The 26,403-nt window shown below is 44.5% G+C and overlaps 1 protein-coding gene and 1 non-coding gene across 2 annotated transcripts in view; one reads left to right on the top strand and one right to left on the bottom strand.

The window, feature by feature from the left end:
• The window catches only part of LOC126175595 (dorsal-ventral patterning protein Sog-like), a 544,108-nt gene that overhangs the window by 278,915 nt on the left and 238,790 nt on the right, over positions 1-26,403 (bottom strand).
• Trnat-ugu (transfer RNA threonine (anticodon UGU)) lies at positions 17,014-17,087 on the top strand. The gene has a single exon. It is a non-coding gene; the product is annotated as a tRNA-Thr (tRNA).

Here is a 26,403-nt window from a genome sequence, read left to right as displayed (position 1 = left end):
TCTTCCTCTCTCACTGCTCCAAAAATCATTCTCAGTATCTTTCTTTCCCATCTCAATAACCAGTTCTCCTCCTTTAATGTCAATACCCAGCCTTCTGATCCATATATTACTATAGGTCTTAATATGGTCGTGTATATTTAGATTTTTGTATTCTTACTACCATTCCTGGAATTAAATACATTCTGCAAGGCAAAATAGCAACGATTTCCACTCGCTATCCTTTTTTGAATTTCTATCGCTACTTCATTGTCCTCAGTTATTACAGAACCTAAATATTTAAATGTTTTCACTCTTTCATATTCTTTCCTATTCATTACTATTGAATTCTTTTGTCCGTTTACATTGAGCCCCCACATTACCATGTACTTTGTTCTGTTTGTGTTTACTTCTTAACCTAACAATAAAACAATGAAGTTTTGAAAAGCGAAAGGAGCTCTGGAAGAAGTGGACTTACATGAAATTGGGGGTTTCTAGTATCATCTTTTGTGCAAATAAGATTTTCAGTGCATAATTTATGTAAAACATTGTAGTTTTCCTTTGCATAAAAATCGATAATTATTAAAAATGGGTAATAGAATACAATTTAATTACGTCATGTGATACTAAGGAATTACGTTAAGAAATGAGACGCTAGAAGCAGTAGGCGAGTTTTGTTATTCGGGCAGCAAAAACTGAGACCGACAGAGGATATAAAATACATACTTACTGTTGCAAGAAGAGTTATTCCGAAAAAGAAAAATATGTTACGAGTGGAATATAAATTTCTTTGTAAAGCCTTTTCTGAAAGTATTTGTCTCAAATACGGCCACGAATTATTCACCTGTGTAAATCTCTTCATATCAGAATAACTCTTGCAAGTTACATCCTCAATTATTAATCGGATATATTCGAATCTCTGTTTTCATCTGGAGCTTTTACGCTCTACAGCTCCCGCTAGTACAGCGGTCGTCAGAGCCAACAACGCCTTTATGGGACGGCATCTCGGGTCACATACACACTGCCGGAAAAGAAGCTCGTAGACCTTCTTAGAGGTTTAGAATTCACTCAAGATTTATTGTAGGTAACAGTACATATGGAGTAGATGAAATGATTACATTTAGAGATCAATAGCAGAAGCAGACTGCTCATTCCATTCTTACCGTTCCGTTTCGTTCTTGTACATATTATATATTATCCGTCCTCTCCTACGGCTTACCCTTATTTTTCTCAGAATTTCGAATATCTTGCACCATTTTGCACTGTCGACCACTTTTTTCCAGGTCGCCAAATCCTATGAACGTGTCCACATGACGACCGTAGGTGAATACCACATGTTATTCTTCCTGCTCCCTTTTGTTCAATCAATATTTTCTTCGTAAGTGATGAGTTACCCTAGATAATTATTCCGTAACACGTTATTTAATCTAAGTATGCAAAATGTGTCAACAGATTGATTCGTTTGTTTCCAGCACTGGCAGTTATACGCTTTTGTAACGATGTTGAAGTGAAGAGATAACAAAGCCAGCGCACGATAAAAAAGGCAGTTAGACGATAATTACAAGAAACTTAATAATTTGAAACGATTTAGAACTGCGTGCTGTAATCGGTGTGAAACCTGGAACCCTGTGTTTCGCCGACAGCGGAGTGCCAATTGTGCAACCGAGTAGACTCGATGCTTCAGCTTGTTACATGACGACCACTGGTGACCACCACATGTTACTCTTCCTGCTCCCTTTTGTTCAATCAATATTTTCTTTCCAAGTGATGAGTTACCCCAGAAAATTATTCTGTAGGACATTACTGAGTGAAAATATGAAAAATGTGTCAGGAGACTGATTCGTTTGTTTCCAAGAGTAGCAATACCACGAAGGGCAAAAGTAGCTGAATTGTTTGAGCAGCTCAGTAATATGTTTCCTCCAGTCAAGTTTTCATCAATATATACATCCAAAAATTTGGAACATTCTACCATATTTACTCTCTCCTATTCATGTGCTACATCAGTTGTCCATACTAATATCTTTTAAACTGAAGCGAATATAGTGTATTTTCTCAGAATTAAGGGAAAGTCGATTTTCAGAGAACAACTGAATAATTCTTTCAAAAAACCTCAATAGATTAGAAATAACAGCCAACCTGCTGCAAAATACCAGTTTATTACAACTTGACCATGGTTTCGCAACTGATAGTCTATCATTTCTAATCCAATGAAGCTCTTGAATGTATAGTTGATAAAGCAGAACCATGTTGACAACCTTTGAAAAAAAATCATTAACAGTATCTTCTGTTTCTTTCTCTCTAATGGGATTTATTATGGCTCCAATAATGTCTGCAAAAAGTATCATCTGCAGAAAGTATCTTCTACAAACAGTACCAATTCAGCTTGTTAAATGCTAACCTGTAGGTCGTTCACATACACGAGGAATAGGATGGGCCCAAATTTGAACCCTGTGGGATTCACTTTGTAATTTCTCCTCAGTCTCGCCGTATGAGGCCAGGATTGTGGTGATCTGTTCTGTTGCTTTCTCCCTAATGGGATTTATTGTTCAGATATGTGTGAAATCTTATAGGACTTAACTGCTAAGGTCATCAGTCCCTAAGCTTACACACTACTTAACCTAAACTATCCTAAGGACAAACACACACACCTGTACCCAAGGGAGTACTCTAACCTCTGCCGGGACCAGCTGCACGGTCCATAATGGGATTTATTATAACATTAGTATCATCTGCATAAAGTACCAATTAAAACTTGTTCAGTGGTAAGTGGAAGGTCATTTACATAAATGAGAAATAGGAGTGGACACAGAATTGAACCCTGTGGGACTCGCTTTGTGTTTTCTCCCCAGCCTTGCCACATGAGTCTGGGTGGTGGTGATCTCTTCTGTTGTTTTCTCCCTAATGGGATTTATTATAACAGTAGTATTGTGTGCAAAAAGTACCAATTCAGCTTGCTGAATGTTAAACTTAAGGTGATTCACATGCATGACGAATATGAGTGGATCAAAAATTGAACCCCGTGGGACACCCTTTGTAATTTTTCTCCACCCTCGCCACATTAGTCTGGTGAGGTGGTGACCTCTTCTGTTGCGTTCTCCCTAAAGGGATTTATTATAACATTAGTATTGTCTGCATGAAATATCAATTCTGCTTGATCAGTGTTAAGTGGGAAATCATTCATATACATGAGAATAGAAGTGGACCCAAAATTAAACCCTGTGGTACTCGCTTTATGCTTTCTCCCCAGTCTTGTGACGTCAGTCTGTGGTGATTACGACACGGAACAAGGCTAGTCGTCGGACTGGAGCATATCGCGCTCGAGAGCCCGGCAGGGAAGGGCAGGCAGGACTCGTGCGCGTCGGCTCGCCTCCCAGCGGCGCCCCCGGAGAAAGCTGTGACTGTGTCCGTCTGCGTCTGCGGCTGCGGCGTGACTCAGGCCCGGCAGGGGCCAGGCCAGCCGAGGCCCGGCACGGCCGCAGGTCGGCGACCCGGCACCGAGGTCCGCGAGGCCCGGGTCCCGCTACCGGCGCGCGCCAGCGGCCGCCCGACGCCTCGACACCCGCCTTCCGCACACCGGCATTGGTCCCCCCACAGCTGGCATCGGCCGAGGAATCTAGAGCGTGTCAGCTGTAGGGGACGAGTACAATCGAAAACAATTTACCGATCAACGTTATCGTGACAATGTACCCACGTGCGTCTTCGCAGGCGAGCATTCGGCCGTGACTACATTTTTATCGATGACAATGCGTGGCCACGTCGGAAATCGCAGGTGGGGGAGCTCTCGGAACGAGAGGATTTTCGCTAATTTGACTAGCCTGCCCATTCTACATCAACATTCAAACTCCGCAAGCCACCCAACGGTGTGTGGCGGAGGGCACTTTACCTGCCACTGTCATTACCTCCTTTTCCTGTTCCAGTCGCGTATGGTTCGCGGGAAGAACGACTGCCGGAAAGCCTCTGTGCGCGCTCGAATCTGTCTAATTTTAAATTCGTGATCTCCTCGGGAGGTGTAAGTAGGGGGAAGCAATATATTCGATACCTCATCCAGAAACGCACCCTCTCGAAACCTGGCGAGCAAGCTACACCGCGATGCAGAGCGCCTCTCTTGCAGAGTCTGCCACTTGAGTTTGTTAAACATCTCCGTAACGCTATCACGGTTACCAAATAACCCTGTGACGGAACGCGCCGCTCTTCTTTGGATCTTCTCTATCTCCTCCGTCAACCCGATCTGGTACGGATCCCACACTGATGAGCAATACTCAAGTACAAGTCGAACGAGTGTTTTGTAAGCCACCTCCTTTGTTGATGGACTACATTTTCTAAGGACTCTTCCAATGAATCACAACCTGGCACCCGCCTTACCAACGATCAATTTTATATGACCATTCCACTTCAAATCGTTCCGTACGCATACTCCCAGATATTTTACAGAAGTCACTGCTACCACTGTTCGTTCCGCTATCATATAATCATACAATAAAGGATCCTTCTTTCTATGTATTCGCAATACATTACATTTGTCTATGTTAAGGGTCAGTTGCCACTCCCTGCACCAAGTGCCTATCCGCTGCAGATCTTCCTGCATTTCGCTACAATTTTCTAATGCTGCAACTTCTCTGTGTACTATAGCATCATCCGCGAAAAGCCGCATGGAACTTCCGACACTATATACTAGGTCATTTATATATATTGTGAAAAGCAATGGTCCCATAACACTCCCCTGTGGTACGCCAGAGGTTACTTTCAGGTCTGTAGACGTCTCTCCATTGAGAACAACAAAAATTCTCATATCCAGCCACACAACTGGTCTGACATTCCGTAGTCTCTTACTTTGTTTATCAGGCGACAGTGCGGAACTGTGTAGAACGCCTTCCGGAAGTCAAGGAAAATGGCATCTACCTGGGAGCCTGTATCTAATATTCCCCGACTTAAATTCCATCGCACCAACGTCTCTCAAATAGTTGTCAACTGCGCTGATGGAAGAATGCAAGGCCATGACACAAGAATTCCCCACCAACCAAGTGACCGGCATGAGAGCACATTGCAGAACGTGTACTGCCGACCGTGCTGATCACATATTCTACTAACAAGGGAACCTTCCCATCGCACCCCCCTCAGATTTACTTATAAGTTGGAACAGTGGATAGGTCTTGAAAAACTGAACACAGATCAATCGAGAAAACAGGAAGAAGTTGTGTGGAACTACGAAAAAAATAAGCAAAATATACAAACGAAGTAGTCCTTGCGCAACATAGGCAACAACAAGGTCAATGGGAGTTCGGGAGCACCGTGGTCCCGTGGTTAGCGTGAGCAGCTGCGGAACGAGAGGTCATTGGTTCAAGTCTTTCCTCGAGTGAAAATTTTACTTCCTTTATTTTCGCAAAGTTATGATCTCTCCGTTCATTGACGTCTCTGTTCACTGTAATAAGTTTAGTGTCTGTGTTTTGCGACCGCACCGTAAAACCGTGCGATTCGTAGACGAAAGGACGTGCCTCTCCAATGGGAACCGAAAACATTTGGTCGCAAGGTCATAGGTCAACCGATTCCTCCACAGGAAAACACGTCTGATATATTGTATACGATACTGGTGACGGCATGTGCGTCACATGACAGTAATATGTTGTCGACCCACCTAACTTGTACACTTGGGGAATGGGTAAAAAGATTCTTCTACCTTGCCCGATTTAGGTTTTCTTGCGGATGTGATTATCACTCCCAAAAACGTGATCGCATCGGATGGACAGACGGACAGATAATAATTGTCTGAAAACAACAAATTAAAATTTTCACTCAATGGTATAATTGAACCATGGACCTGTGGGTTCACATCTGCTCACGCTAACCACATGACCACGGCACTCCTGACATCAAATGACCCTTGAAGTTGCATATCTTGCACATGCACTACTACGGTTGTATATTTTGCTTATTTTTTTTCATAGTTCCACACAACTTCTTCCTGTTTTCTCGATTGATCTGTGTTCAGTTTTTCAAGGCCTATCCACTCTGCCAACTTATAACTTTCCCTGTTGCTTCATAACCTGGGTTGTGAGTAACTGAATCTCCTTTCCCTTCTTCCCTTTCTTTCCCCTCTCTCCTCCCCGATGAAGGAACATTTGTTCCGAAACGTAAATTTTCGGTTCTGTTTCATGTGTATCTATCGGCTGTACTGAGCTGAGGTAAGTACTGGCCAGCCCCTCTATCTCGTTGTTAGTATTTCGTTCACATCTTTATATGAGATTTTCCATTAATCATTTAAATCTGAGGGGGGTGCGATGGGGAGGTTCCCTTGTAAGAACCATGTCCCACCTTTTGCAATGTCCAGGGGAGCGACATAAATCGCGGTAACGAAAGTGTAATTACTGTCTTTCAATAAAAATGTCATTTACGTTCGCTCACTATGTACTTTCTCCAGTAATTTCTGCTTTTCACTGTAGCAGTTCTTCCTGTGGTATCGTTCGCAGATCGCGGTGCCACACCAAAATCAGCAACGCGAATCGATACGAGAGACTTTAGTGAGGGCTCACCGCCATCCACAACAGCCAATGGGAGACATTCCAGAGGACGCGCCCTCCCCCTCATGGCAGCGCCCTCGCCCAGAGTTCAAAATATAGTGTGGAGCACGCAAGCACTCGGGTCAGTTCGAGACCCCAACTGCAGCGGTCAGCATCCTCGTGTAGGACAATGACAGTAAAAGTTTCAGATGAACTTTTACTGTTGTACCTCGAGAGAACAATTCATTACTTGTTGCATCAAGTGAAGCCTTCGTAGTGAAATATCCAGTACTCCTGTGGTAAGGAACTGCGTCGAAGTTAACTAAATTATTGATTCATTTATGTAATATAGCGAACTAGTATTTCATGAGCTCTAGTTTGATGAGCCTTCTCCTAGAGCAATCAAGGAACCCATTGTTATGGCTAAGTGAAAGAAGTTTCGTTCGGTCACAACACTTTCTGTGTATGGTCCATGTTTGATCGAGCTTTGTTGGTTCAAATGGCTCTGAGCACTATGGGACTCAATAGCTGAGGTGATCAGTCCCCTAGAACTTAGAACTACTTAAACCTGAATGAAATTTTCACTCTGCAGCGGAGTGTGCGCTGATATGAAACTTCCTGGCAGATTAAAACTGTGTGCCCGACCGAGACTCGAACTCGGGACCTTTGCCTTTCGCGGGCAAGTGCTCTACCAACTGAGCCACCGAAGCACGACTCACGTCCGGCACTCACAGCTTTACTTCTGCCAGTACCTCGTCTCCTACCTTCCAAACTTTACAGAAGCTCTCCTGCGAAACTTGCAGAACTAGCACTCCTGAAAGAAAGGATATTGCGGAGACATGGCTTAGCCACAGCCTGGGGGATGTTTCCAGAATGAGATTTTCACTCTGCAGCGGAGTGTGCGCTGATATGAAACTTCCTGGCAGATTAAAGCTGTGAGGACCGGGCGTCAGTCGTATTCGGTAGCTCAAATGGTAGAGCACTTGCCCGCGAAAGGCGAAGGTCCCGAGTTCGAGTCTCGGTCGGGCACACAGCTTTAATCTGCCAGGAAGTTTCATATCAGCGCACACTCCGCTGCACAGTGAAAATCTCATTCTAGTATTGAGGAAGTTTAGAGTCAAAGCAATTAAGAAACGTTCAGAACAATTTTACTGGCTCCAACGTCCATCTCGCGTAATGACTGTAAGGATAAAGCGATCGTGATTAGCACACGTACAGAGGCAGTTTCCTGTCGTTCTATTTGCAAGTCGAAGAGAAAAGGCAATGATATGAATCTGTCCGATGCGTCCAACGTTGTACACTGTACTGAGGTTGGGTTGTTGTGGGGGAGGAGACCCAAACAGCGAGGTCATCAGTCTCATCGTATTAGGGAAGGACGGGGAAGGAAGTCGGCCGTGCCCTTTCAAAGGAACCATCCCGGCATTAGCCTGGAGCGATTTAGGGAAATCACGGAAAACCTAAATCAGGATGGCCGGACGGGGGATTGAACCGTCGTCCTTCCGAATGCGAGTCCTGTACTGTGGCTTGCGGGGTAATGAAGTATGTCGATGTAGAGCTTGTATGGGCGCAATGGTCCGGAGTCAATGGTGATCCTCGCAGTCAAGCGATAATGACAACTGTGCAACAATGCCCTCCAACAGCGGACACTGCCTTGCTGCGTAAACACGTGCGAGGAGATATGCAGGGGTTGGGGAAAATATGGAAACACTGTGTGAAATGCATGCTTGAAGGTAACTGCTGATGCAAGCCAAGGCTGCAGGTTGCTCTGCCGTGTGAGACCACGAACGGTATTTGCGCAATGGTTCAGATGGCTCTGAGCACTATGGGACTGAACATCTGAGGTCATCAGTCCCCTAGAACTTAGAACTACGTAAACCTGACCAACCTAAGGACATCAAACACATCCACGCCCGAGGCAGGATTCGAACCTGCGACCGTAGCGGTCGCGCGGTTCCAGACTGAAGCGCCTAGAACCGCTCTGCCACTCCGGCCGGCTAGAACGCGATGTCGTACTTGCGAACCTTGTCAGTACGAAAACAATAGGAGGAGAGCTCCAGAAGTAGACAATGGCAGGGCGAGCTGGAATTACAAAACCACTCATCACTGTTTCCAACATCTCTACAGGGACACTCTCCGAGAGTGAAACGTGGTGGGGGTTCGATGGTGGTTTAGGCAGCCATATTGTCGTATTTCACGTTGTCCATTGTTACTGTGCAAGGTCTCACTACTGCGAAGGATTATGTGACCATTTTGACTGAGTACCACCCGACGGACAATGTTTTTTTCCCCAATGGTGATTCTGTGTTCCAAGATGACAGGGCGGCTATTCACACAGCTCGCAACGTCCAGGACTGGTTTTGTTAGCACGAAGATGAGTTGTCGCACCTCGCCTCGACACTACAGTCATCAGATCTCAATATTATTGGATCTTTGTATTCCACTTTTGAGAGAGGGGTGCGCCGTCGCTATCAACCTCTACAGTGGTTACCTGAAATTTTCGTTATAGGGGTTGCAGGAAGATTGGTATGAGATTCCCTTGAAAACCATACGGGACCTGCATTTATCCATTTCCAGACGACTGGGAGCTGGTCTGAATGCCAACGGTGTTCCTACACCGTATTAGGCAAGGTAATCCGTTGTATTTGTGGTGTTTCCGTATTTTTGCCCACCCTTTGTACAAGTACGAAGGGTATTCGCTGACAATGGTACCATGGCGCGCCGGCCGGTGTGGCCGAGCGGTTATAGGAACTTCAGTCTGGAACCGCGCGACCGCTACGGTCGCAGGTTCGAATCCTGCCTCGGGCATGGATGTGTGTGATGTCCTTAGGTTAGTTAGGTTTAATTGGTTCTAAGTTCTAGGCGACTGATGACCTTAGAAGTTAAGTCGCATAGTGCTCAGAGCCATTTTCTTATTCTCAATGAAAAGGTGGAGATAATGGATCGATATCGGGACCTGACAGTCAGATGGCCCAAGTTCCCAACTGTGGTCATCTGGTAACCTGTTTGATAAATATTACTACTGAATAACTGTTACCCGTGAAACAATTTTTATTTGCCTCCAGATGTTGGATTTTTTTAACAAGCGAATGTGGCATTTGCCCCGCCCTCTGCCAACGTTTCGGTCTCTGCCTGTACACGCTCTGGCCATTAAAACTGTAACACTCCAAAAGATAGTAAATAACGATGTTCTACTCATTATGTTCCCACAGTATAGTAGAAAGAATATACTGTATGATTAAAATTGTAGACAATTGGTAACACAACTTTTATGTCCATCGCGATGCAGCCTGTGCTTAAATGCGTGGTAAGCACTTACCGTATAGTTTTAAAGTAATTGTTCGTCATTATTCGCAATACGTACGAACAACTCTAGTCATGTTAAAATCTTTCATCTCAACCTTTCATACAAACAGTTAAATGTAGCGGTTACTGCACCATACGGATGAGGCATCCACATTCGAGGTGAACCACCTGAAGAGGAGCAGTAAATGGTCTGAACCAACCGAAACAAGAATGAAATCGAGATCCCATTAAAGTGTATACCATCCGCTCCCCCTCCCTGTTCTGGAAATACTGCGCGTAGTAAGGCTCAGAAATAAACGTGTTGGGTATTCTGACTATTGTTCAAGTGGTACGAACTTCAGTGAGGAACATTTACGCAGGAGGCAGGCTGTGCGAGAGGAAGATCCAACAATATTTCTGTCTGGAATTTTCAGTGCTTTCGAGAGCAATACAGAAGGCTGGTGTGATATAAGCAGTGGCATATGTGGATTCGGAGAACTGGAGTCTAGACAACATTCAAAGGGGGAGTTCCGAGAAGGTGTGTTTGTTGATATTTTCAGGAATATTCCACTTTTAGCCACATGTATCTCGTGCTGGACGTCTGAGATTAGCAACGGAAAACAGAAGACAGACGAAAGTCATACAGTGCACCATGCGGTCCGTTTTGATTGTCATTCCACTGCGAATATCCTCGGCCTGATTCTCTATTATTGAGGCAGTACGTTTCAGATAATATGGCACCATATATTAAGCTGGTATTTGGAGGGCTTTAGACAGCAATGTGGAATTAGCTGACAGTAACGCATCTGCATTCTGAGAACTGTAGTTCGTCGACCGCTCTCAAAGTCGTTGGTTGAGCTCCAACAACGCATGTTTACTCAACTTTTCTGGGATAGCGTCCTGTCAGCAACGTGCACCTCATTACGGGAAACAGACAACGTGCGAAAGCAGGGTGTCAACGCTCTTAGCGTGATCCTAGTGAGGAGGGGGAACAGTAAGGCGACAACGAGCCGCTGCCTCTCCTTCAAGAGTCTGAAAGAGAGCGTAAAGCAGAGGAATGAAGTGGGTTACTGCCAACGATCCGTTAATTAACACAAATAAACAAGTTGCACAACGCAAAGTTTTCTAAGGAAAGTACCATTTAAACACATTCATGTTTATTCTAATGACCTCCAGAAAGCGATGTCACGAAAACTACAAGACGTACAGAAAAACGACGCACATCAGAATATACAGCAGCTCTCTAAGTTTTGAACTTAAATTACAGGTGGTCAATATGTTAACGGTTAGTGACGTGGCAGAAGTCAGTACGACAGTCAAACTCTTGCCGTACGCTTCTCAACACGTCATGTTTGATGAAGAAATCACAAGAAGCTGATACAGATGACTGTACGGTTACTGTAGAAAAAGTTTAATCAGTGCTGAGGCAGTTTGGTGTTGGGATACACGCGAACGTCTATAAGAAAGTGTAGGGAACCACGGTCTCGTTGCAAAAGGAAATCTCCACTGTCTTGCTGTAATTTTGGCATAAACCATTGCTGCAGCATGTTGACGTACATGAAACCAGTCACAGTTTCCTCCGGAAAGAAAAATGGTTGGGAAACTTTTCCAGAGGACAAGACACAAAATACGCTAACTTTAGGTAAATCCCAAATTCGTGTGGATGTTGTGTACCACAAATGTTATGACGATTATCTTCCAGACAGATGAAACGTGATTTCACCACTGCAAACGAACTTCTGTGAAAATCGTCTTCCTCCAGTGAGCGCTACAAGTCACTTTACAAAATTCAGACCGAAGTTACTCGTCCCGAGTAGTCAGTGCATGTAACAACTGTAGCCGGTGTGGTTCTGCACGGAGACGTTTGCGTAGAATGCTCCACATAGTCGACTGCGGTATCTACAGCTCTCTGCTCCCAAGTGTCGTCCATCTGTTTGGGCTCCTGACGGCTGGTTCCCTCACACTATACCAGGTGTGGCTAGAAAAAAACCGGACTAGTACTGGTGAAACAATAAAACGAATGCAATAAGGCTGAAAGTCGCGTGGCCTGTCACGTGACACTCGCTCCGCCTACTGCTCGAGTTTCATCTGCCTCCTGCACTCAGTCTGACCATGGCGTCTGTTTTAAGTAGTTGACGTTTTGTCTGTGCGTCAGAAAATGTTGAGTATATAGAAAGAACAGCGTGTTAACATCAAATTTTGTTTCAAACTAGGAAAATCTGCAAGTGAAACGTTTGTAATGTTACAACAAGTGTATGGCGATGATTGTTTATCGCAGACACAAGTGTTTTGAGTGGTTTAAACGATTTAAAGATGGCCGCGAAGACACCAGTGATGACACTCGCACTGGCAGACCACTGTCAGCAAAAACTGATGCAAACATTGAAAAAATCGGTAAACTTGTTCGACAAGATCGCCGTTTAACAATCGGAGCAGTGTCTGAGTTAACAGGAGTTGACAAGGAAAGTGTTAGGTAGATTCTTCATGAAAGTTTCAAAATGAACAAAGTGTGTTCAAAAATGGTTCCAAAGTGTCTCACAATTGAACAGAAGGAACGCCGAAGAATGATTTGTTCTGACATCCTGGAAAACATTGAAAGTGATCCCACCTTCTTATAAAATGTTATTACTTGCGATGAATCGTGGTTTTTTACTTACGATCCCGAAACTAAAAGCCAATCGATGCATTGGAAAACTCCTGGTTCTCCACGACAAAAAAAAGCACGAATGTCAAAATCGAAATTCAAGGCAATGATGATTGTTTTTTTTTGACATCAAAGGGATTGTGCACATTGATTGGGTACCAGAGGGACAAACAGTGAATCAGCATTACTGCATTAGCGTCCTGGCTACCCTACGTGAGCGAGTACGGAGAAAACGGAACGATTTGTGGAGAAAAAAAGTCATGGATGCCCCAGCTCACAGTGCGTTGTCAGTGAAGACGTTTTTGGCAAAACACAACATTCCCATCTTAGATCATCCACCCTACTCACCTGATTTGGCCCCCTGTGACTTTTTTCTTTTCCCTAAAGTCAAGTCAGCTTTGAAAGGAACTAGATTTGAGACTGTTGAAGCAGTAAAAGAAAAAGCGACGGAAGTAATGTATGGACTTACCGAAAATGATCTGCAGCATTGCTATGAACACTGGAAAATTCGTATGGAGCGGTGTAGAGACCGAGGAGGAGAGTACATTGAAGGAGATAACATGAAATTGTAAATAAATGTTTTTTCCAGCATCAGTCCGGTTTTTTTCTAGCCGCACCTCGTATTCTCTGCTGACGCTCCCGGTCGACCTGTTTTCTTCGCACCGCGTAAGCAGCCACCGTCACAGAATGTGTTCCACCATAATAATGGCAAGTCTTCCGGTCCTGACTGTATACCAGTCAGGTTTCTTTCAGAGTATGCTGATTCAGTAGCTCCATATTTAGCAATCACATACAACCGATCGTTCGTTGAGACATCCGTACCCAAGGACTGGGAAGTTGCACAAGTCACACCAACACCCAAAAAAGGAAATACGAAAATCCGCTAAATTACAGACTCATATCTCTAACGTCAGTTTGCACTAGAATTTTGGAACATATATTGTGTTCGAACAGTATGATTTATTGACAGACAACCAACACTGACTCCGAAAATATAGTTCTTGTGAAACACAACTAGTTCTTTATTCTCACAAACTAATGACTGATATTGACAGGGGAAGTCAAATTGGTTCCATACTTTTAAATATCAGGAAGACTTTTGACATCGTGCCTCACAAGCGACTTCTAATTTGCATGCCTATGGGCAATCGTCTCAGTTATGTGACTGGATCAGTGATTTACTGCCAGAAAGATCCCAGTTCGTAGTAATTGACGGAGAGTCATTGCGTAAAACGGAAGTAATATCTGATGTCGCCCGAGGAAATCTTATTGGCCCTCTGCAGTTCCTTTTCCACATCAATGATTAAGAAGATAATCTGAGTAGCACTCTTAGATTGCACTGTCATTTACCGTCTTATAAAGTATTCAGATGATCAAAACAAATTGAAAAACACTTTAGACAATATATATGTATGGTGCGAAAAGTGGAAACTGATTTTAAATTTTGAAAAGTGTGAAGTCATCCAATTTAGTACCAAACGTAATCCGCTACATTTCGAAGTGTGAAGTCATCCAATTTAGTACCAAACGTAATCCGCTACATTTCGGCTAACTGATGAATCACACAAATCTAAATGCTGTAAATTCAACTAGATACTTAGGGATCACAGTTACGAACGACTTAATTTGGAACGATCACACACGTAATGTTGTGGGTAAAGCAAATCAGAGACTATGATTTTTTGGCAGGACACTGAGAAAATGCACTAGGTCCACTAAGGACTACCTACACTATGCTTGCACTTCCTCTTATGGAGTATTCCTGTACTGTGAGGGATCCGCAACAGATAGTGTCGACGGAGAACATCGTGAAAGTTCAAAGAAGGGCAGCTAGTTTTGTACTATCACGAAGTAGGGAAAAAGAGAGCACCACGCACGCTAAGTAATCAAAAGCATCCCGACACCCGCAAAAACATGCTTTTTTCATATTAGGTGCATTGTGCTGCCACCTACTGCTAGGTACTCCTTATCAGCGACTTCAGTAGTCATTAGATACAGTGAGAGGGCAGAATGGGGGGCTCCGCGGAACTCACTGACTTCGAACGTGGTCAGGTGATTGGTGTCACTTGTGTCATACGTCTGTACACGATCATTTCCACACTCCTAAACATCCCTAGGTCCACTGTTTCCGATGTGATAGTGAAGTGGAAAATGTGAAGGGACACATACAGCACAAAAGCTTACAGGCCGACCTCGTCTGTTGACTGGCAGAGACCACCGACAGTTGAAGAGGGTCATAATGTGTAATAGGCACACATCTAACCAGACCATCACACAGTAATTCCAAACTGCATCAGGATCAATTGCAAGTACTTTGACAAATAGGCGGGAGGTAAGAATGCTTGGATTTCATGGTCGAGGGGCTGCTCATAAGCCACACACAAGCTCGTAAATGCCGAACGATGCCTGGCTTGGTGTAAGGAGCGTAAACACTGGACAATTGAACAGTGGAAAAACGTTATGTGGAGTGACGAATCACAGTACACAATGTGGCGATCCGATGGCAGGGTGTAGGTAAGGCAAATGCCCGGTGAACGTCATCTGCCAGTGTGTGTGGTGCCAATAGTAAAATTCGGAGGCGGTGGTGTTACGATGTGGTCCTGGTTCTCACGGAGGGGGCTTGAACCCCCTTGTTGTTTTGTGTGTCATTATCACGGCACAGGCTTACATTGATGTTTTAAGCACCTTCTTGCTTCCCACTGTTGAAGAGCAATTCGGGGATGGCAATTGCATCTTTCAACACGATCGAGCACCTGTTGACAATGCACGGGCTGCGGTGGAGTGGTTACACGACAATAACATCCCTGTAATGGACTGGCGTGCCCAGAGTCCTGATCTGAATCCTATAGAACACGTTTGGGATGTTTTGGAATGTCGACTTCGTGCAAGGCCGCACCGACCATCATCGATACCGCTCCTCAGTGCAGCTATCCGTGAAGAATGGGCTGCCATTCCCCAAGAAACCTTCCAGCACCTGATTGCTTATGCCTGCGAGAGTGGAAGCTGTCATCAAGGCTAAGGGTTGGCTAACACCATATTGAATTCCAGCATTACCGATGGCGGGCGCCACTAACTTGTAAGCCATTTTCAGTCAGGTGTCCGGATACTTTTGATCGTGATACGTGATTGGGGGGGGGGGGGCAATCACTAAAACAAAAGCTTTCTCCTCAGAGTGTGAAAATACACAGCTATTACAAATGATTGAAGCGATTTCATAAATTCACTGTAGCTCCATTCATTGACATATGGTCACGACACACTACAGATACGTAGAAAAACTCATAAAGTTTTGTTCGGCTGAAGCCGCACTTCAGGTTTCTGCTGCCAGAGCGCTCAAGAGCGCAGTGAGACAAAATGGCGACAGGAGCCGAGAAAGCGTAAGTCGTGCTTGAAATCCACTCACATCAGTCAGTCATAACAGTGCAACGACACTTCAGAACGAAGTTCAACAAAGATCCACCAACTGCTAACTCCATTCGGCGATGGTATGCGCAGTTTAAAGCTTCTGGATGCCTCTGTAAGGGGAAATCAACGGGTCGGCCTGCACTGAGCGAAGAAACGGTTGAACGCGTGCGGGCAAGTTTCACGCGTAGCCCGCGGAAGTCGACGAATAAAGCAAGCAGGGAGCTAAACGTACCATAGCCGACGGTTTGGAAAATCTTACGGAAAAGGCTAAAGCAGAAGCCTTACCGTTTACAATTGCTACAAGCCCTGACACACGATGACAAAGTCAAACGCTTTGAATTTTCGGCGCGGTTGCAACAGCTCATGGAAGAGGATGCGTTCAGTGCGAAACTTGTTTTCAGTGATGAAGCAACATTTTTTCTTAATGGTCAAGTGAACAGATACAATGTGCGAATTTGGGCGGTAGAGAATCCTCACGCATTCGTGCAGCAAATTCGCAATTCACAAAAAGTTAACGTGTTTTGTGTAATATCACGGTTTAAAGTTTACGGCCCCTTTTTCTTCTGCGAAAAAAAACGTTACAGGACACGTGTATCTGGACATGCTGGAAAATTGGCTCATGCCACAACTGGAGACCGACAGCGCCGACTTCATCTTTCAACAGGATGGTGCTCCACCGCACTTCCATCACGATGTTCGGCATTTCTTAAACAGGAGATTGGAAAACCGATGGATCGGTCGTGGTGGAGATCATGATCAGCAATTCATGTCATGGCCTCCACGCTCTCCCGACTTAACCCCATGCGATTTCTTTCTGTGGGGTTATGTGAAAGATGCAGTGTTTAAACCTCCTCTACCAAGAAACGTGCCAGAACTGCGAGCTCGCATCAACGATGCTTTCGAACTCATTGATGGGGACATGCTGCGCCGAGTGTGAGAGGAACTTTATTATCGGCTTGATGTCTGCAGAATCACTAAAGGGGCACATATCGAACATTTGTGAATGCCTAAAAAAACTTTTTGAGTTTTTGTATGTGTGTGCAAAGCATTGTGAAAATATCTCAAATAATAAAGTTATTGTAGAGCTGTGAAATCGCTTCAATCATTTGTAATAACCCTGTACATTACATATGTGGATTGTGGACAGTTGGGAATGTGGGTCTCAGGGAAGCGTGCAAAGGATAAGTCCCTGCAGTGGCGCTGTCCTCTGTGTCCTCGGTGGCTCAGATGGATAGAGCGTCTGCCCTGTAAGCAGGAGATCCCGGGTTCGAGTCCCGGTCGGGGCACACATTTTCAGCTGTTCCCATGGAGGTATATCAACAAAACCTGTCGGTAGCTGAGGGTTTCAATTAATTATCGTTTATTCTAGAGAAGCTGCATGGTCATCAGTGGTATCTGTTCTTTCCAGTATCGTTACTATCTTGATATATACTAATAATGGTGATGATGGACGTACACGTCGGAATATACAGGTTACTAGATCCTGTCGTTTAATGAACAAAACAGGATAAAACTGTGTGCCCGACCGAGACTCGAACTCGGGACCTTTGTCTTTCGCGGGCAAGTGCTCTACTAACTGAGCTACCGAAGCACGACTCACGCCCGGTCCCAGAGCTTTTACTTCTGCCAGTATCTCGTCTCCTACCTTCCAAACTTTACAGAAGCTCTTCTGCGAACCTTGCAGAACTAGCACTCCTGAAAGAAAGGAAATATCCCCCAGGCTGTGGCTAAGCCATGTCTCCGCAATATCCTTTCTTTCAGGAGTGCTAGTTCTTCAAGGTTCGCAGAAGAGCGTCTGTAAAGTTTGGAAGGTAGGAGACGAGATACTGGCAGAAGTAAAGCTGTGGGACTGGGCGTGAGTCGTGCTTCGGTAGCTCAGTTAGTAGAGCACTTGCCCGCGAAAGGCAAAGGTCCCGAGTTCGAGTCTCGGTCGGGCACACAGTTTTAATCTGCCAGGAAGTTTCATATCAGCGCACACTCCGCTGCAGAGTGAAAAATCTCATTCTGGAACAAAACAGGAGCTTACCGAACATCGGGGGAGTATTAGAAGGTCGTTTCTGTTTGCCATTTGTGTTAATGATCTAGTGGATAACGCTGAGATTCCGAAAGGTTATTCGCGGGCAGTGCTGTTCTCTACGGCGTCATTCCAAGATGATGTTATAAATTGAAATGGATGATGGAGAAGGGCAAATGTATCAACCTGAGGCAAGGAAACCTGGTCTGGAAACTACGGAGTCGAAAGGTATAAGCGAAAATAATTCTGATACCTGAGGCAAAGGAATACGGAACTGTTGTTGCTAAGATTGTAGAGTTGGCAATCCCGACGAACACTCAGGTGTAGCAGTTGGGATAATAACACAGCTAATCCAGTGCAGATGGCGTACTGTATACTGGCACGAGCAATCCTTAGGCACTATGTTTGTATTGTTGTAGTCTACAGTCTGCGTTTGCAAGCTAAAGTACTGACGTCGATGAGTCTTGACCGAATGCAGTTGTATTACCCGGTGACGATACTTGCAGACATGATTTTCGTGTACGGACAAGCAAATGGAAGCAACAGAGAAGCGGGAAGGTTGTACAGGACCAAATATTCGCATAGACGACATACGGCTCACACCATATCCAAGAATATCCAAGACTGTTCCAACGATTAAATGAAACATGGCGGTTGGTACCACTGTAAAACGACCGAGGAGAGGCGAGGACGAACTGCACAGACCCTCGACTTGGAGGATGAGGTGCTTGCTCCAGTGTATGAGGCGCTTGGTATCAGCACTCGATCAGCTGCACGTGAATGAATGTTTCGCTGTGTACTGTGTGCCGAGTATTGCGGGGAAACGCAGCTACGCCCCTATTATCAAAGGAAAGTGGATGTTTTGACGCCTACTGACTTCATAAGTGTCGTGTTCAGTCAGTGGTTCCTACGGCGCCTTACACTCGATACTCAATTTCCTATATGTGCACTTTTCAAGGGCGAAGATTATTTCAAATGAGATGTGATGCTAAGTAGTCACAATAGTCATGTTTGGGCCGATGAGAAACCACAAGCTACACTTGTGAAGAGCTGTGAACACAGATTTTCAGTCAACGCCTCGGCAAGCATAGTCAATGATTACCGAGTAGCCCCATTTCTTCTTCCTCCCCGATTAAAAGCACCAGTAAGCAGTTTATCAGAGTCATACTACCCAGTTTCCTGGAACATATCCCACTTGTATTCGTCAACGGATGTGTTTGCAGCATGATGCAGCCCCCACCTCACATTGGACTGAGGGTCCGTGAACACCTGGTTCAGACATTCACTAAAAAACGGATGGGCAGAGGTGGTCTCGTTTCTTGGCTGATCTTACCCTACTTGATTTCTTCTTGTGGGGCCATGTGAAAAGTGCTACGCCCGAGACGACTGTCGAAACTAGAGAGGATCTCCTGGCAAGAATTCTCACTGCCTGCGACAGTCTTAGGGGATATAAGATGTGGTCCGACAGAACTTTGTGACACGACGCCAGTTGTTCATTAACGCTTGGTGTGGGGGAGGGGGGGGGGATGGAGCCATTTAAAACAACTGTTGTAGCTGCTTGTGAAATTTGCACAGTGTAGTGGGACGAAATTGAAGCGTCACCCATCCATAAGTGTCAGCCCAGTTTGCAGGTGAATATAAGTTTAATTTAGTTTTGTTTATGTATTTTTGTAATATTTTGTAATGGTTGTGAATTGCCTAAAGTTTTGTATTTTTTTTATGTTTCATGTACGGAGAGGGCGGCGCAACGAACGGAGACAGCATCTTCGCTGCCGCGACCAGAGAGAAAATTGCTGGCCACTATACGTCGCGGGTCGACAGCCAAAGAGCAACAGAAGATCCTGGAACCGAGTTGTTGCGTCGTGCTTCTAAAAACTGATAAATGAAAATATGTAATTTTTTTGTACAACAATGATATCATAGGAAGTTTAATCTTATTGAAAATGTTAGTTCTGTCTTGTCAAGGCTCAGGTTCACGTCTGTATGTAAGAAGATAATAAACTAGTGCATGCTACTTAAGTTGAAATACGTGTTCTGAGGATTTATTTATGAAGAATTATGGGAATGGATTAATAATATATTTGACAAGATTATTGAATTTTGACAGCGTTCATCGCAACTTTGAATCTCAAAGTTTATTCAATGTGTGGTTCTAATATCGATTAAATCAAGATAACGTGTGTCAATATAATTTCTGAGGAGAAACAAACGAAATCTAAATTGAAAAAGTTTACGCAAACCAATTGGCCCGAGTGACGTAATTCTGTGCATACGACTCAAATGATGTTTTACAGTTTCGTTCAAGAACCATTCTCAGACAATTTAAAGAGAATATAAATAATTTTGAAGTGGGTTGTAGCTGACGTAGGTGAAGTCTACACATGGTCATATGTCGAAAGAAAATCATTTGTAAAGAACTTACGTCGTTACACTACAACAGGTAAATGTAATTCATTATTACTGAACCACAAACGTAGAATTTTGGTTTTCCTTACATCAACTTGCGTGAGGCGCTGCTTGTCCATCAACAGGGGAAGTTATCTAATGGTATTTAGTATTCAGCGTTAATTCTGCACGTCATGAAATGAGTAATTAGATCGACTGTCTTAACGTTTATGAAGTATTCATTGGTCACGATATGAGGATGACATGTGCTTACAAGATATGGCCTATCTAGGAAAATGTTGACAGTCGATCTAATTACGTCCTCCACAGGTTAACATATACGTCCTTTTCCTCAGCTATACCTTTTATTTCACTTTACTAGTAAATTCAAGGTCAGGAGTTAAGTTCACGTCTTGTCCCAACAAGTAACTATCATACAGCTTATGCGCAGGCGCAAGGTATTGTGTCCGCCTAGGCGGGCCTCATGACGCGACGGTCAGTTCCAGTACAGTACTCCCGCTGCCGCATCGCGGTCGCAAAGTGGGGCCGAGGCAGTTCCAGATAAGTTTTATAGTTTGACGATAATTTATGGATTTGTAGTTTTAGCTTGACCGTGTCCACTATGGAAAGACGGTAGTTACTGTTATTCTGAAGAAGGTTGGGTTACCCCGACTGAAACCTAGGTAAATTCTAGGCAAACAGTGCAACTGAGGCTGTTAATTATTAAAATTAACTGTTCGTGTAGTTGGTGCCGGAGCGTTACTGAGATGTTCGACAAACTGCAGTGGCAGACGCTACAGGAGGTGCGCCCTGCATCACGGAGAGATTTTCTGTTGAAAATTTCGAGAGCATACGTTTCAAGCAGAGTCGGACAACATATTACTTCTTCTCGTGAGACGATCACGAGGAAAAAACTTAGGCAAATTACAGTTCACACGGAAGTTTATCTACAGCCGCTATTTCCATACGCCATTCGTGAATGGAACACAAGGAATGGGAGGGCTGTAATGTAGTGCTACCTATGAAACGTCCCCTTTGAAAAATTATATACGACTGTGCTTAAACTGACACACAATATTTTTTAGCGCAACGCAATCTGACTTTCAGAAATCCCTACAAAGGAATGGCCCTGACTAACATTAACCTGTACCTTTCACAAATCACTTACCTCACCAAAAATCTTCGTTACTCGAACTACTGCAATACAGCGAGCGCCACTACTGCAAGCTAAATAAAAGATTCAAACTACTGAAGGCACTAACTACTGATGGGCATAGTTAGAAAATGAAAGATTTTAATAGAGAACCAACAATGTATTTACCTTAATAGTCATAATATATATAGCAGTTCATGACATCCATTCTGTACCCAAATATCCGCCATCTCATTTCCCACATCCACCACTGCTGGCGGCTCAACTCCAACTGTGCAACGCTACGCGCTGTTCACATCCAGCTGCCGCTGCCCAACACTACAACGGCAAACAACAATGCAAACTAGCCACAGGCTGCACACAGCACAGCCAGTGATTTTCATACCGAGCGCTACGTAACGTTGCCGATAAGAAAACATAAACAGCCTACTTAAAAAAAAAAACCATGCTCCCCACAAAAATTTTTACAAATTGTTTTGGGCACTGGCCAATAATGATTTTATCAAATTTTTCATAATTACAATAACAAAGAAATCAAATGCACACACTTATTGATACAATGTTGGTCAAAAGCTAAAATTTTCTCACAGTCCATAAAGATAGTCCTGATCATTCACCATAATAGTATTTACAGTTTTTTTCACAAAGTCTCATTAGTAAAAGAAATTGCACACAGAAGTAGTGGATTTCCATGCAGTCTTGAAGAAGTAGTGTTGTCCTTCCAACGGAAAGACAGTGCTGACTCTTGACATGCAAACAGGTAATGGGCCACAACAGAGCAAACCCACAGCAAAGTCATTCGACGTTTTGAAGAATATTGGTAGGTAGGTCATCACAGAGCAGACGCACTCTAGTCCTGGTAGAGAGCATGGTATTGGTGGGCCACCAGAGGTGCAGACCCACTGCAGTCCTTGTAGAAATAACGGTACTGGTGAGTCAGCAAAGGTGTAGACCCACTGTAGTCCTTGTAGAGATGGCCAGCAGCCATCTGCTGCGACTGTGCAGGTGCACAATCACCATCGAAGAGTCTTGCAGAGAAGATAGCAAGTCCATAAACCACCACTTGTGCACGCACAAAGTTTTTGGAATTGTCCTTAGAACTAGCAATGCTGTTATCCAGTCCCTTGCTGAATTATTAACACACGTGCAAACACTAACAGTCGCTACTTCTCACATATTGTCCATATACTATGACCAACAGAAACATTTGCTAACTATGCCTATCAGTAGTTAGTGCCTTCAGTAGTTTGAATCTTTTATTTAGCTGGCAGTAGTGGCGCTCGCTGTATTGCAGTAGTTCGAGTAACGAAAGATTTTTGGTGAGGTAAGTGATTTGTGAAAGGCACAGGTTAATGTTAGTCAGGGCCATTCCTTTGTAGGGATTTCTGAAAGTCAGATTGCGTTGCGCTAAAAAATATTGTGTGTCAGTTTAAGCACAGTCGTATATAATTTTTCAAAGGGGACGTTATAAGTAGGCTGTTTAGATTTTTATATTGGTAATGCCACGTAGCGCTCTGTATGAAAATGACTGGCTGTGCTGTGTGCTGTCTATGGCTAGTTTGCATTGTTGTCTGCCATTGTAGTGTTGGGCAGCGGCAGCTGGATGTGAACAGGGCGTAGCGTTGCGCAGTTGGAGGTGAGCCGCCAGCAGTGGTGGATGTGGGGAGAGAGATGGCGCAGTTCATGAACTGCTATATATATTATGACTATTAAGGTAAATAGATCGTTTGTTCTCTATTAATATCTTTCATTTGCTAACTATCCCTATCAGTAGTTAGTGCCTTCCGTAGTTTGAATCTTTTATTTAGCTGGCAGTAGTGGCGCTCGCTGTATTGCAGTAGTTCGAGTAATGAAGATTTTTGTGAGGTAAGTGATTTCTGAAAGGTATAGTTTAATGTTACTCAGGGCCATTCTTTTGCAGGGATCTTTGATAGATTGCGTTGCGCTAAAAACATTGTGTGTCAGTTTAAGTACAGTCTTGTATAAATTGTTCTAAGGGGACGTTTCAACGTTTCACCTAAAACACCCTCCGCCACAGTAAATGATGTCGCTTGCGGACAGCAGACGTAGGAGTGGGCGTTGTCTCCACCCCCGCAGTTGGCTTGCGGAGCCCCCCTCGCCCGTGTCGCGCGCCAAGAAGAATTGTGCACGCATTTCTGCGATCGCTGCCATGTGGCAGGCGCTTATCTGATGAGGCGTGTGCCCGCCGGGGGCCGAGGGCACAAGTTTGCGCCGCGCCTCTAATTGGCGCTCGCAGACTCGCCGTTATCTTCAGAGCCTAGCACGGGACATTAGTAAGGCACTGTGCGCCCGTTATCTCGGACGGGGCTTCTCCCCCCTTCACACGGCCCGCCTGCTCCGGTTTCTGTACCGCGTCCGATAGAGAGAGAGAGAGAGAGAGAGAGAGAGAGAGAGAGAGAGAGCTCTCCTGTGATGTGTATAATTAGAAGATTATAGCGCCGCCAGGAGCCGACCGAGTCGCCCCGCGCAACGTTCGGCCGGTTCTCCGCGGCCGGGCTGCGTTCTAACGCCCGCGATAACATCTATATGCGAGCGCTCTCCGGGCGTGCTGAATTATTCCCCTTTGTTGAAGGCTACTGTCAATTTAAATACGCAAGATTGCCATCGCTGAAATTTGTTTGGCATTTTTTATTAACGAGGCGGCGGCTTGGCACGGGCCACAAATTATGACCGACGGGCAGGAAAGTAATTTCTGCGGTTAATGAACAAGACGTTAGGTGCGAAAACAGCCCCAACGGCGGGGGCAATACCCGGAAAATGTTGCCCTGTCCAAAAATAGCTGCCAAGCATCGTTTTTAGCTGTGGAGCTACAGAGATGAAGGAAATGGAGTCATAACCTGGACCAATGGGGTTGGAATTCCCATCCAGATAGTCCGATAAATGGGTTCCTTAATACACCGGTACTGTTCCGTAAAACAGACAGTAACTTTGAGAGGTGGCATGAGCCCCCTCTCATATTTGTATCTTACGATTCTCCTCTCTAATTGCATGCGGTGGAAAGTCGCTATTCCTTTACACGCGGACTTCCCACGCAGCGTCTCTCGTCACACGGGTGGTCCGGTGACAGGCGAGCTCTGCTGACTTTGAAAGCGTTAAGCCGACGGGTGTGAGGAAGTCGAGTGAATGCTTTGCAGACGCCGACATTGTCAAACGACACGCCTGGAGGGGTCTGAAGTAGCGGCTGGGCTAGAGGTTCCGTTACTTCGCAGAAACTTCGCGAAAACACTTTCTGGCGGGCTACCAGCGAGGCGTGGGAATGACTTGTGTACCCAGGCAGTTGTGGCGGGAAAATTCCCGCGCTTTCTGCAAAATAGTAACTGTGATTGGCTTGCTCAGGGATTAGCTCTGTGACGCAGCAAAATCGGCGCAGAAATTGACGCAAAGAATCTCCATTGGTGGAATGGTAGTGTTCCGGCAATGGAGTGGAATTTTCCGCCGGTTTTCGAGTTGCTGATTGGAACGTTTAACCACAGCCACTGTCGTGGGGGCGGGAATGTTGTGCGCCCGGGCTGTACGGCTGCTCTAGGTAGTCGGCTCTCGCCTTTCGGTCGAGGACGTCGAAGCAACCAGCCATCGCCTTCGGTACGCCAGATCGTGTTCTGGCAGTTAAGAAGACAGTTTCGTAAGGTATGTCCGCAGCACCGGCAGACAGGGATTTTCCTAGGTGATAATCAGAGCTCAGCAGAGCGCGCCTGTTCGTCTTTTTCTAACTTTGTTCTGTCTTGGGTAGCAGCAATTAATGTTGGGTTGGCTATGTGTTTTCTCTAAGATTTCAGTTGCAAGGAATTGGCTGCACATACCACTTCGTCATAATCCTCACAATCTAGTTTAGGGACAACTTCACATTCATAGCGTTTGTTTGAGTATCCAATTTGAGTCAATTTGATGTATTATAAATGTTTCATGTGTTTTTGTTTATTATTTTGTGTTTAGTCTTAATAAATCATATTGTTACTTTGGACAGAACTTTCATTCTGAAAATCGGTAGAGCAACCCCATCATTCCTCACTATGTTAATGAAACCTTCGTTTATTTAACTTATTTATCAAATTAAATTATTGCAGGTGCCAAACTCTCTTCTACTCCACCGGCAGGGTTGATTAGAGTCAGTTCGCGTATTTTTTTTAATCCTTGTGCAACAGCAAAAGTTGGAGTTAGAATAGGGGGGGGGGGGGGGCTTAGAGCATCATTTACATATGTAGATTCTAGAAGAAATGAGCGTTAAATACACTGCTAGCCCCGGCACCTCGCAACTTCTCGTTTTCTCTTCCGTAGTGGTCCATCTATAACGACCTGGGCATCGATGGGACTTCACACTCCAACCATTCATCCCTCCTTCCTTCCCTATTATCTCATTTGTTATAGGCCTACTACTATAGGCCTACTACATCATGAAATAAAGTCGCCAATTGCATTGTAAGCATACTTCATCCCCATACTGTGGTAAATGAAGCTATCTGCCCATTACAAAGCAAGTGATGTTTTTGCATTTAAGGAGAATATAATAGAACCATATGATATGGCTCTTGAAAAAAAATTAAAAAAAGAAAAAAAAGAAAAAAAAAGAATTTTTAATTACAGAATTTATAGAGCATGCAGAGCTACAGAGAAAGTCATCGTGTCTCTATATGTGTGGCGACACATGAAGAGCAGTGGCAGCAACCTGTACAAGGACAAAAGTCAAACTTTTGTCACCCATTACGCTTCTGTATCAGTAACTGCCAATTGTATTTTCGTATTTGCGGTAGTACACGTATCACAGAACATAAGGGAACTGTAATTTCCAAGTATCGTGGCTAACACTGTCAGGTAGGCGGGGTATATCTTGAAATAAATTACGGATTCATCAAATTTACCAAACAGGATTGCTGCCGTTACAGTTACGAAACATAATTTCTTACGAAATGGTGAATAATGGGCATGATGTTAGATATCGGGCAGATGCGCTTCATTTCAGTTGACTTGCGATCACAAATCACACATTATTTTACCCATGATGATTGGAAATCTCTACGACTGTTTATAACTG

This window comes from Schistocerca cancellata, chromosome 3 (genome assembly GCF_023864275.1).
Source record: "Schistocerca cancellata isolate TAMUIC-IGC-003103 chromosome 3, iqSchCanc2.1, whole genome shotgun sequence".
NCBI lineage: Eukaryota > Metazoa > Arthropoda > Insecta > Orthoptera > Acrididae > Schistocerca > Schistocerca cancellata.
Note: the sequence above shows the minus strand (reverse complement) of the source record. Positions and strands in the feature narration are given on the sequence as shown.